The sequence below is a fragment of the Crocodylus porosus genome, unplaced genomic scaffold (genome assembly GCF_001723895.1).
Source record: "Crocodylus porosus isolate Cpor-Errol unplaced genomic scaffold, CroPor_comp1, whole genome shotgun sequence".
Taxonomy (NCBI): domain Eukaryota; kingdom Metazoa; phylum Chordata; order Crocodylia; family Crocodylidae; genus Crocodylus; species Crocodylus porosus.
Genome location: NW_017728938.1, coordinates 689838 through 700571, shown reverse-complemented (window position 1 = coordinate 700571; position 10734 = coordinate 689838).

Below are 10734 nucleotides of genomic sequence, written 5' to 3'. Positions count from 1 at the left end.
AGAGACCGGCCAGGGTGTGGTCCCCTCTGTGCTGACCCACCCTAATCAAATGGTTGCTGCTCAGAGATTTTAGTCACAGTGTCACAGGGCAGAGATTTTGGGGAGAAACAAGGTGGCTTTCCACCACAAGGCCTAATCAGTGTGAGTAGAGGCACTATCACCTCCCAAGTGGCACCTTATGATTCTGTTGATGCATCCCAGAGCTGCATTTGTCTTTTGTGCAGCCACATTACACTGCAGATGTATATTGAGTCTGTGATCTACCAAGACTCCCAGATCCTTCTCCATAGTGCTGTCATCCACCGAAGTGTCACCCATTTCACATTTGTGATTATGCTTTCCTAGAGGTGCATCTACACGTGCAACTGCTGCTGAATGGGTTTACTCCAGAGTAAACCCATCCTGGGCAGATATCTACACAAACAAGCATTGTGGAGCATTTCCTATAGTTTCTTGTGTCCTCTTTACTGTTTAACCTGCTTTATTGTCTTTACCCGCTTGGTCCCAGTCTGGGGCAGGTCCCAGCCAACTCCAGGCTGGGCAGGGAACTCCCATCCCCCAATCCGTGATAGGAGTAGGGTCTGGGAAATTGCTCCTTGCTCCTGGGAGCTGCCTGCAATCATGGAGCCGGGACTGGGAGCTCCCTGCTCTCAGGGCAGGGGAACATTGTTTTTGCCTGGGCTCTGCCACCAAAGCCTGCCCCAGCAGCAGGCAGCTCCTGTGGGCAGGTACCAATCTCCCACCCCCTAGTGCTCGGCTGACTGGGAGTAAATTTGCTCCAAGTCAGCTGTCTACATATGCCTTATTGTGCAGTAACTACTCCCCAGTTAATTTGCTACCTGCAAATGAAGATAGCAAATTAACATCTGAGTACAGCAAATTATTCCGCAGTAAGGGTCTGCATGTGTAGATGGTGATGCTTACTGTGCAGTAATTTTCTCTACTGCACAGTAAAGAGTCATGTGTAGATGCGTCCAGTGTGTATCACCTTGCATTTAGCAGCACTGAACTTCATCCTGTTGGCTGCAGACCAGTTTTATGTCCTCCAACATATTTGCAATCCTTCCTTGTTTTGTGTTGTCTGCAAATTTATGCAAGAAGTTTTCTATGTTAGCATCCAGATTGAGCGAACAGGCAGCAAACAGGGCAATTTGCAGGTCAGCTCCCAGATAAGTTAGCCATCCATCTCTGAAGGGGAGCCTTTAAGGTTGTTTTTTTTTCTTTAATTGAGTAGCTAATCCACATAGATTTAGTTTAAATAGCTGCTTGCCCTCAGCCGTAAGGTCCCAGGGGTAAGCTGGGGAGGAGTCTCCCATTTCCATGAAGTGGGCTTAAAGCCAAGACCTTCCCATTTCAGCAGCTAAGTGGGAGGTGTCCTATATATTACCTTGGCGGGTGCTATCCCCGTGCCAGGACAGCAGTCTTCCCCAGTGCGGCTAGGAAGATCGTCTTTGTGATCATGGTGTTTCCTTTGCCAAGTAAACAGAGACTATGCTTGATCTGAGCTTTCAAGAGGCCAAGAAGCAATAATTGCCCTTCAGTGGTATCTCGTGCTCATGGGCTCAGTGTTCCCCTGGTCAAGCTCACCTATCTCCCCAGTTGCCACCACACTGGCCTAAGCTAGGGTGACCAGCATGGCTTCAGCAACCCTCAAGCACCAGCTGCCACCTAAACCAAGCTGCAGCCCATTTCAAGGTAAAATGTCTTGCCCACGAAGCAGAGAATAGTGTGGAGTAAGGAAACGGAAAGGAATCCCAGCTTGCAGCCTACTCTCCTCTGTGGAAAGACCCGCGACCTCTGTGTACAGGTCAGTGACTCAAGGATTGGTCACTTAAGTCACTTTAAGACCCACCAATGAGCCATGGTAGAGATCATCCTTGAATCAAGGGGTTGCTGTTGTCACCAATGACCTTTCTCCTGCAATTCTCCAATTCACAGCTCTTGCTGATATAGCTCCTAGTTCCCAGCCCTACAGACAGTTTTTAACTCTAGAAACATGAACTCTGGTGTGGATACCTGAACTGGGGTGAATGTCAAGGTAGGTGCAGAAATAGCTTTCAGTGAGGCACCGGATGCGCTGTCAGGATGATCAGGAAGGCTAGATTTTGTTTTACGAATCTGAAAAAGGCATCCATTTCATTCTAATGACAACGGGACTAATGCAACCACATTTTTACTACTTTTTGCCTAGTTTCTTGCATTTTTTTAGGCATAATGAATGATACAGCAAAGTAATGCACATTCCAGTAAAGTGCAGGTGGTGAAGTGTGGTGTCACCATGCTCCAGTCAAAAAGCAACTAGGGGCTTTACTAATAAGCTGGGGGCCCAGGGCTGTATTATTCTGTTAAAGATTGAAGCAAAAGCAAACATAACTTTATTGGGATGCGTGTTAATTTACTATATCATATATGATGTATAAAAAGCACAAAAATAGGCAAAAAAAGTCATCAAAATATGCTTTGTTAGCCCTACCCTCATTAGAATCATAGAGAAGTAGGGCTGGAAGGGACCTCCAGAGGTCATTTAGTTCAAACCCCGGCCTGAGGCAAGATCATCCCTATCCAAACCATCCTCTGCAATCCATAATCTAAACTCAACATAAGACTTCCATCAACCCTGACACAACTTCATCATGCTCAGCAGCAGGGGCCAGCGCTCTAGGGCTTCAGGGCTCCCATGTATTTCTATCAGCAAAGGCTTCTGTTCCTTGTTTTGCTTGATTTTCCATCTGTTTGTACTTGCTGGAATTCCCCCAGGAGATATAGCTACAGTGTGGTGGAAAGACTATGCGGGTATGTGTACGCCCTGCCCTGCCCTCCCACAGGACCAAAGGCAGGAACTGCTCCCAGTTACAGTCATAGGCAGCAGACTGCACTGACTGCAGAAGAACTGCACATGCTGGTGAGCTGTCCTGGCTGCTAGGAAGTGACTGCACCCTCTCCAGAGAACCAGTAAGAGGCACGAGGGAGTATAGAGCAGGTTGCAGAGTCCTGAAGCCAGGATCTCACCAAACCAGTCACATGGAGTAGACTCTGCTCTCTGCGTTGGTATAAGCCAGTGATTCACAGCCAGGGTGCTGTGGCACCTTGGGGTATGTTAAGATCCTTTCAAGGGTGGCCTGGGACACCTCACAATGTCAGCATTGTTGGATGTGCAAACACATTCATGAGATCAAACCAGAGATTTCAAATAGGAATGTGTTAAAAATATGCTGCCCTGCTGTGGTCTTTCTGAGTTCTTTTGCAACAGAAGAATAGCTCTATTATTTTTCTATAGTAAAAAAAAAAAACAATTGAAAACTAAGAGCTAGCATTTTCCAAAGGGTGCCTTGAGTCTAATGAGGAATACCTCAAATTTAAAAAGGTTGAGAGCCACTTGTACAAGCACAGTGCAGTGATCTGGGAACCCATCCTGGCATTCTTAAGGAAGAATTTCTTTACTGTCCGAGCCCCCAAGGTCTGGAACAGCCTGTCATCAGAGGTAGTTCAAGCACCTACATTGAACACCTTCAAGAGTAAATTGGATGCTTATCTTGCTGGGATCCTATGACCCCAGCTAACTTCCTGCCCTTTGGGCAGGGGGCTGGACTCGATGATCTTCCGAGGTCCTTTCCAGCCCTAATGTCTATGAAATCTATGAAAACTCAGCAGTTAGACCAGTACTTAAGCCCCTTCTTTAACTAGAGTCCAGAGCGAGGGGCAGTTTGCTAGAGAGTTTGCCTGGAAATTCTCTCCCATCTTCCTTAAACTGTAAGCTTGGTGAGAGGAAGAAGCAGGTTGGCAGTGAAAAGGGAGCCTTTCAGGACCAAGGAACAGTGAACAGGCCAGTTTATAAGGGATTTTGCTAGGGAAGGTCAGCTTCAAAAGAGAAACAAGAAGAGAGGCAGCAGATTAAAAGACCCAGAGAAATGGCTGAAGAACGTTGCACTGCCAGAGCCACTGCCAGCTCTTCCTCTGCTTGCACCTGATAGGTGTCGGTTCATGAGGTCCACTCACCATCAAAGCTTACACCCAGGTCCTGGTTTGGCTTGCAGATTCCTTCCAGTGCCACCCAGATGGGGCAGTACCTGCGATGTGAGCAGTGCCTCGTAGTGGTTGGTGTCTGTCAGGGAGCAGGTAAGAGATCTACAGGAGGAGGTGGCAAGGATTCCAAACATCCTCTGACACAAGGACTTGATTGACTCCATGCTAGAGAAGACCTCTAGGATTGCAGAGGAAGGACTGTTACAGGCAGTGTCAGAGAAGGAAGAGGACATGGACTCCCAGGAAGGTGAAAGTTAGAAGCTTGTGACCTCTGGCAATAAGCAGAAATCTTCATCTCCACCTGCAGTGGTTTACCTGGAGAACTGATATGGAGCCCTAGCACCAGAGCAGGAGGAGCACATTCCATTGGTGAAAGAGGCCAGGCCAGGCCAGGCCTCCACAAGGTTTGGAGGATCGAGGCTACTTTTTACCAAACGTGGTGGTGGTAGTTGGAGACCCTTCTGCAGGGGATATCTGCAGGGGATAAAAGCATCCATCTGCCGGCCTCGCCTGTTGTCTCAGGAGGTCAGAGCCCATACCCGAGATGTCACAGAGGGATTACAGAGATGTATCTGGCCCTCTGATTACTACCCCATGTTGCTCATCCACATGGGCACCAATGGTACTGCCAGTGGTGACCCTGAGCAAATCAAAAGTTGACTACAGGGCTCTGGGTGCAAGAGTGAAGGGGACAGGGGCTCAGGTGGTGTTCTCAATCATTCCAGTCAAGGAGAATCATAGGATTGTAGAAAATTAAGAGTTGGAATTTCAGTTCTTCAATTCGTCCAAATCCTTTCTGTAGTGGGGGGCCCAAAACAGAACACAGTACTCCACATGTGGCCTCATCAGTGCTGAAAAGAGGAATAATCACTTATCTTGACCTGTGGGAAACATTCCTACCAATGTAGCCAGTATGCCCTTAGCCTTCTTGGCAACAAGGGCACACTGTTGATTCATATTGAGTTTACTGTCCACTGTAATCCCCAGGTCATTTTCTACAGAGCTGCTGCCCAGCCAGTCAGCCCTCAGCCTGCACTGATACATGGGATTGTTCTGTCCTAAGTGCAGGACTTTGCACTTGTCCTTGTTGAACCTCATGAGATTTCTTTTGGTTTAATCCTCCAATCTGACTACATCACTCTGAAACTTAGCCCTACCCTCCAACATATTTACTACTCCCCCCCCCCCCGCCTGGTGTCATCTGCAAACTTGCTGTGAGTGCACTCTATGCCATCTTCCAGGTCACTGATGAAGATATTAAAAAAAACTGGCCCCAGGACCAACCACTGGGGCACTCCACTTGATACTGGCTGTCAGCTAGACATTAAGCCATTGATTACTACCCTTTGAGCCCAATGCTCCAGCCAGTTTTCTATCCACCTTACAGTCCATTCATCCAACCCATACTTCCTTAGCTTGTCTGTGAGAAGGTTGTGGGAGACCGTATCAAAAGCTTTGCTAAAATTAAGGTACAACCCATCCACTGCTCCCTGCATCCACAGAGCCAGTCATCATAGAAGGCAATCAGACTGGTTGGGCATGAGTTCCCCTTAGTGAATCCATGCTGACTGTTCCTAATCACCTTCTTCCCCAAGTGCTCAGAAATGGATTCCTTAAGGATCTGCTCCATGATTTTTCCAGGGACTGAGGTGAGGCTGACCAGTCTGTAGTTCCTTGGATCCTCTTTTTTCCCTTTTTAAATATGGGCACTGTTTGCCCTTTTCCAATCATCCAGGACCTCTCCTGATCACCATGAGTTTTCAAAGATAACAACCAGCGGCTCTGAAATAACAAAGGACCAGGTTGGAGCAGACACATCCTGCAGATCAATGCATGGCTTCACAGATGGTGTCACTAGCAAGGCTCTGGCTTCTTTGACTACGGGATGTTCTTCCAAGGATTGCTTGCATGACTGGAATACTGTCATGGATGGCTCCAAACTGTTCAGGAAAGACGGGGCGGGGAGGGTAGTAGGAGTTGCACTTTATATAAAAGAGCTGTATGATTGCTCAGAAGTCCAATATGAAACTAGACATAGACCTGTTGAAAGCTTCTGGGTTGGAGTCAGAGGAGAGAGCAACAAAGGTGATGTCATGGTGGGTGTCTGCTATAGACCACTAGACCAGGAGGATGATGAAGTAGATGAGGTTTTCAAACATCTAGTGCAGTGGTTCCCAAACTGTGGTACAAGGTACCATGAATGGTACACAGTAGGGGTGTGCAAAATGGGCTGTATTCAATTCAGATGTGGCCCGAATCGGGGACAGTAATTTGATTTGTTGATCTGGATCACTGTTCTGATTCAATTGGGCTGAATCTGAAGATTCAATGCTGATTTGGAGAATCAGTAATTCGTCTATAAAAACATCTTTAAGTGTTTTTCCTACATACCTCGAGGTACCAGGCATGGCTTGTGAATTAAAATGGTGGGGCAGATGAAGCATCCCACAGGAGCATGACCCCCTCTTCCCCTTGTGTGCTCAGCCGCAAACCGAGAAGTGGATTGAAAGTACTGGGGACCCCTGTGCGCTCCTGTGGGACACCCCATCCGCCCCAGCATTACAGCATTCATGAGCCGCCTGGTACCTTGAGGTATGTAGAAAAAACATTTAAAGCTGTGTCTATGTCTAAATCATCTAATCTTTCCAAATCGACTCGGAGAAATTAAAGTGTCTCCTGATTCGATTCAGAGATTTGGCCACCAAGTCAGTCTGAATCTCCATCAAATTGAAATAGCGACCGAAGCTTCGCACAGTCCTAGTACGCAGACAGCCCGTGAGTGATACGCGGAAGGCTGGGAGGAGTGCGCACACACGTAGACACCCAGCTTGCTGCAGGTGGCCAGGAATGCAGCGCCCAGCAGGTAAGTGTGTTGGGGGTTGGGGAAGGAGCAATAGGGGTGGGCAGGCTGAGGGGGGGGAGTGGGCAGGGCAGGAGTGAATGGGGCCCTAGTGGGAGGGGGGAGAGGGAATGTTGTTAATGTTGGGTGTTCATCCAAGGGTATGGGGAAGGGGGTGAGGGGCTTCCACAACTGTGCTCACCCTCAGGTAGGCACAGGGGGAACCTGCCCCCCCCAGGTTTGTGTGGGGCAGAGGTGGCTGTTGTTGCCTTGTGACTGTACGTGATGCCATGTGCCTTCTGCTGCTGAGCAGCTAGTGCATGGAAGGCGCATGGCATCATGCACCGCTCTGCCTTTCACATAAATCTGGAGGGGCAGGTGGTCCTCGTGCCTACCCCAGGGTGCGCACAGTGGCAGGGACCCCTGCACCCTTGGAAAGGCCCAGGTCACCCCGAGAAGGGCCAGAGCAGGTGGTAGGGCAGGGGTTCCAAGAAGTATCTAAGGTTGGGCCTGGCTGGGCCTGTGCAGCTCCATGAGGGAATGCTGCCTGCCCCAGGCAGCATGATGGGCTTGGGGGGAAGGGGTTGGGTCCAGGCTTAGCCTCCTTATGCACAGTGCAAGTGAAGCAGAGCCAGACCTGCTGCAATGGCCTGGCCATGGGAGCTCCAAGAAGCAGCTGGCACAGCTGCCCCAGCCTGCATGAGCCCTGGCCTTGCCCATCTGCAGCTCCCCTCAAGGGGCCAGGGCCATACTGCATGGTGGGCTCCTCAGCTCTGAGTGCTGTCTGAAGTGGCTGTTACCAGAGACCATGGAGTCCCTCCTGCAGCTGGGGGGCTCTGCCTCACTTAAACTGAGCCTGGCAAGCACAGGCTGAGCCGGAAAGCCTCCTGAGTCCAGCATCCAGTGCCAACCAGGCAGTGTTCTCCTGTGGGAAGGGCAGCTGCATCCCAACCACACAGAGATGTACAGCCTGGGCAAGGCCCCATCTCCGGTACCACTGAGCACCCCTGCGGCAGTCCAAGTCTGCAGAGCCACGGGGCAGCCCCCACTGCCCACCCAGCCCCTGCTCTCCACCCAGCCCCTGCTCTCCTCTGCCTGCTGCCTTCTCAAGGTCCTGGCCAGGCCAGCCTCTGTTTTATCTCCCTCAGTCTTCTGTCCCTCTCCTTGATCTCTCTCCTCTCTCTTGCCCTCTTTTCTCTTTTTCTCTCCCTTCTCTCTCTCTCTCTCTGTCCCCCTTTGGTTTTCTCTTCTTGTTCTCTCCCCCCCACTTTCTCTCACCCTCTCCTCCCCTCCCTTTGTACTCTTTCTCCCTCCCCTTTCTCTCCCTTCTCTTTCCCTCCCCCCCTTCTGTCTTTCCCTCCCCCCCATCCTTACTCTCCCTCTCCCTCTTTCTCTCTGTAATTTGCCATGCCTGTCTGGTGCTTGCTGCCTCAGCTTTCCTGGTTTCCCTGGTCCAGCCATGGACCTGTGGGCTGACATTTTGTCCTGGCACCAGTTACCCAACCCACTGAAGCTTCTTGCCTGCCACATCTTTGATGAAAACCTTTTGTCTTGGGGACTGTTGTTATGCCCAGTTCAGTGGGGTCCAGTTAGTCTCTTGATGGTGCAAGGATTCTTGGGGCTCCACCTCCCCTACACCTCAACTAGCACCAATCTGTTGTTACATTTGATGTTGCTTGGACCCAGCACTATTGTTGGCCACCCATCCTAGTCTCTCCTCCTTGGTCTATCATTGTCCTTTTTGACCCTTTCCCCAGGAGGTTTCCCATATTTTCCCCTCCGGATGTCTCGAGGAGCTCCTTCAATTCAGCTGGCGGACGTAGTTCCCCATATGGGAGCCACCACTACTGGTCATTTTCTGCCTCCTCCACACTTGTCCTACAGCCTGCCCTAAGCTGCTGGGGACTTCTTTCTGGTTCCCCTGTTGGACCACTGCATGGGGTTTTTATGGATGTCTCGCTGCCCTGGGCAGCGAATCCGTACCAGCATGTGCTTACAAACTGTGTCCACACCAGCGCTGGCTTTTTTTCCTCTTCCTGCCCCCAGGCTCCAGCTGGCCACACTGAAGGATGCTGTCAGGCTGCAGGTGAGTATTGCGGCATGGTGAACCCATTGCCCTCGTCCTGCCCCTGGATCCCTGGGGCCTGTGAAGTTGCCGGCATGGCTTTTCTGCCCCACTACCTTTTCCCTGTGGCTCCGCATGGTGTGGGGCCACATACTGCCGGCGGCACGGTGATTCTGCCCCTGCCACCATGTTCCCACAGGTCAGTTACTGGTGGGACCACCAGTGCTTTCAGTGGCATGGGGCTTTTGCCATTGCTGCAGGATCCCTGTGGCTCAGTATTTCCCTTGCCCCCACTATATATTTCCCCCTCTAAGTTGCCTTGTGGCATCTGACATGTGTCACCTCCAGTGCATTCTCTATCCAGCATCTGCTTCTGCCCTGTTTTCTGCTCCTCAGACCTTGTTGTTGGCTCAGTGCATTGAGACAAAAAATCAGCCACTTTGTTGTCCCTGGTTTGTACCCCACCAAGAACTTGAAGAGCTGCAGTGTTAGTGCCTAGCTCATGTGCCTATTATCACATTTAGACTTATGTAACCACTGCAAACACACATGCTCCATTATAAGCATGAATTCCCTTCGTATCAAATAATAATACATAGTTTCATAGTTGGTAAGATCAGAAGGGACCTGAGCAGATCATCAAGTCCGACCCCCTGCCATGGCAGGAAAGAGGACTGGGGTCAAATGACCCCGGCAAGGTGTTCCTCCAGCCTCCTTTTATAGACCCCCCAGGGTAGGACCCAGCACCGCTTCTCTTGGAAGTTGGTTTCAGATCCTAGCCACCCTGACGGTAAAGTAGCACCTCCTGAGAGCTAGCCTGAATCTACCCTCTGGCAGCTTGTGACCATTATTTCTTGTCACTCCTGGTAGTGCTCACGGGAACAGGGACTCTCCCAGTGCCTGCTGGTCCCCCCTGACTAGTTTGTAAATGGCCACTAGATCCCCGCTCAGCCTTCTCTTGTGGAGGCTGAACAGGTTCAGGTCCCGTAGCTCTCCTCATAGGGCCTGCCCTGCTGCCTCCGATCATGTGAGTGGCCCTCCTCTGGATCCTCTCCACATTGTCCACATCCCTCCTGCAGTGCGGCACCCAGAACTAGATGCAGTACTCCAACCAGTGTCGCATAGAGCAGGAGGATCACCTCCTTGGACCTGCTTGAGATGCATCTGTGGATGCTTGACAAGGTATGGTTGGCCTTCCTGTGTCCCCTCACTGTCGGCCCATGTTCATTTTGGCATCAATAATGATTCCAAGATCCTTTTCTGCCTCTGCACTGATGAGAAGGGAGTTCCTCAGCCTGTAGGTATGCTGCTGGTTCTTCCTCCCCAGGTGCAGTACCTTGCACTTGTCAGTGTTGAAACCCATCCTGTTCTCATCTGCCCACCTCTGTAACCTGTCTAGGTCTGATTGCAGCCTATTCCTCCCTTCTAGTGTGCCCACATCCCCCCACATCTTAATGTAGTCTGCGAATTTGAACAGGGTGCTTTTTACTCCCCCATCCAAGTTATTGATGAAGATGTTGAACAGTGCAGGCCCGAGGACCGATCCCTGCAGAACCCCACTGCCCACCTCTGTCCAGGTTGAAATAAGACCTGTCCACCATCACTCTCTGGGTGCGGCCCTCCAACCAACTAGTGACCCATTTGACTGTGTAGATATTGACGCCAGTCTCCTAGTTTTTTAATGAGAATGGGGTGAGAGACTGTGTTGAAGACCTTCCTAAATCCAGAAAGACTACGTCCACTGCAACCCCTGCATCTAAGGATTTTGTAACGTGGTCATAGAAGGCCACGAGGTTGGTCTGACAGG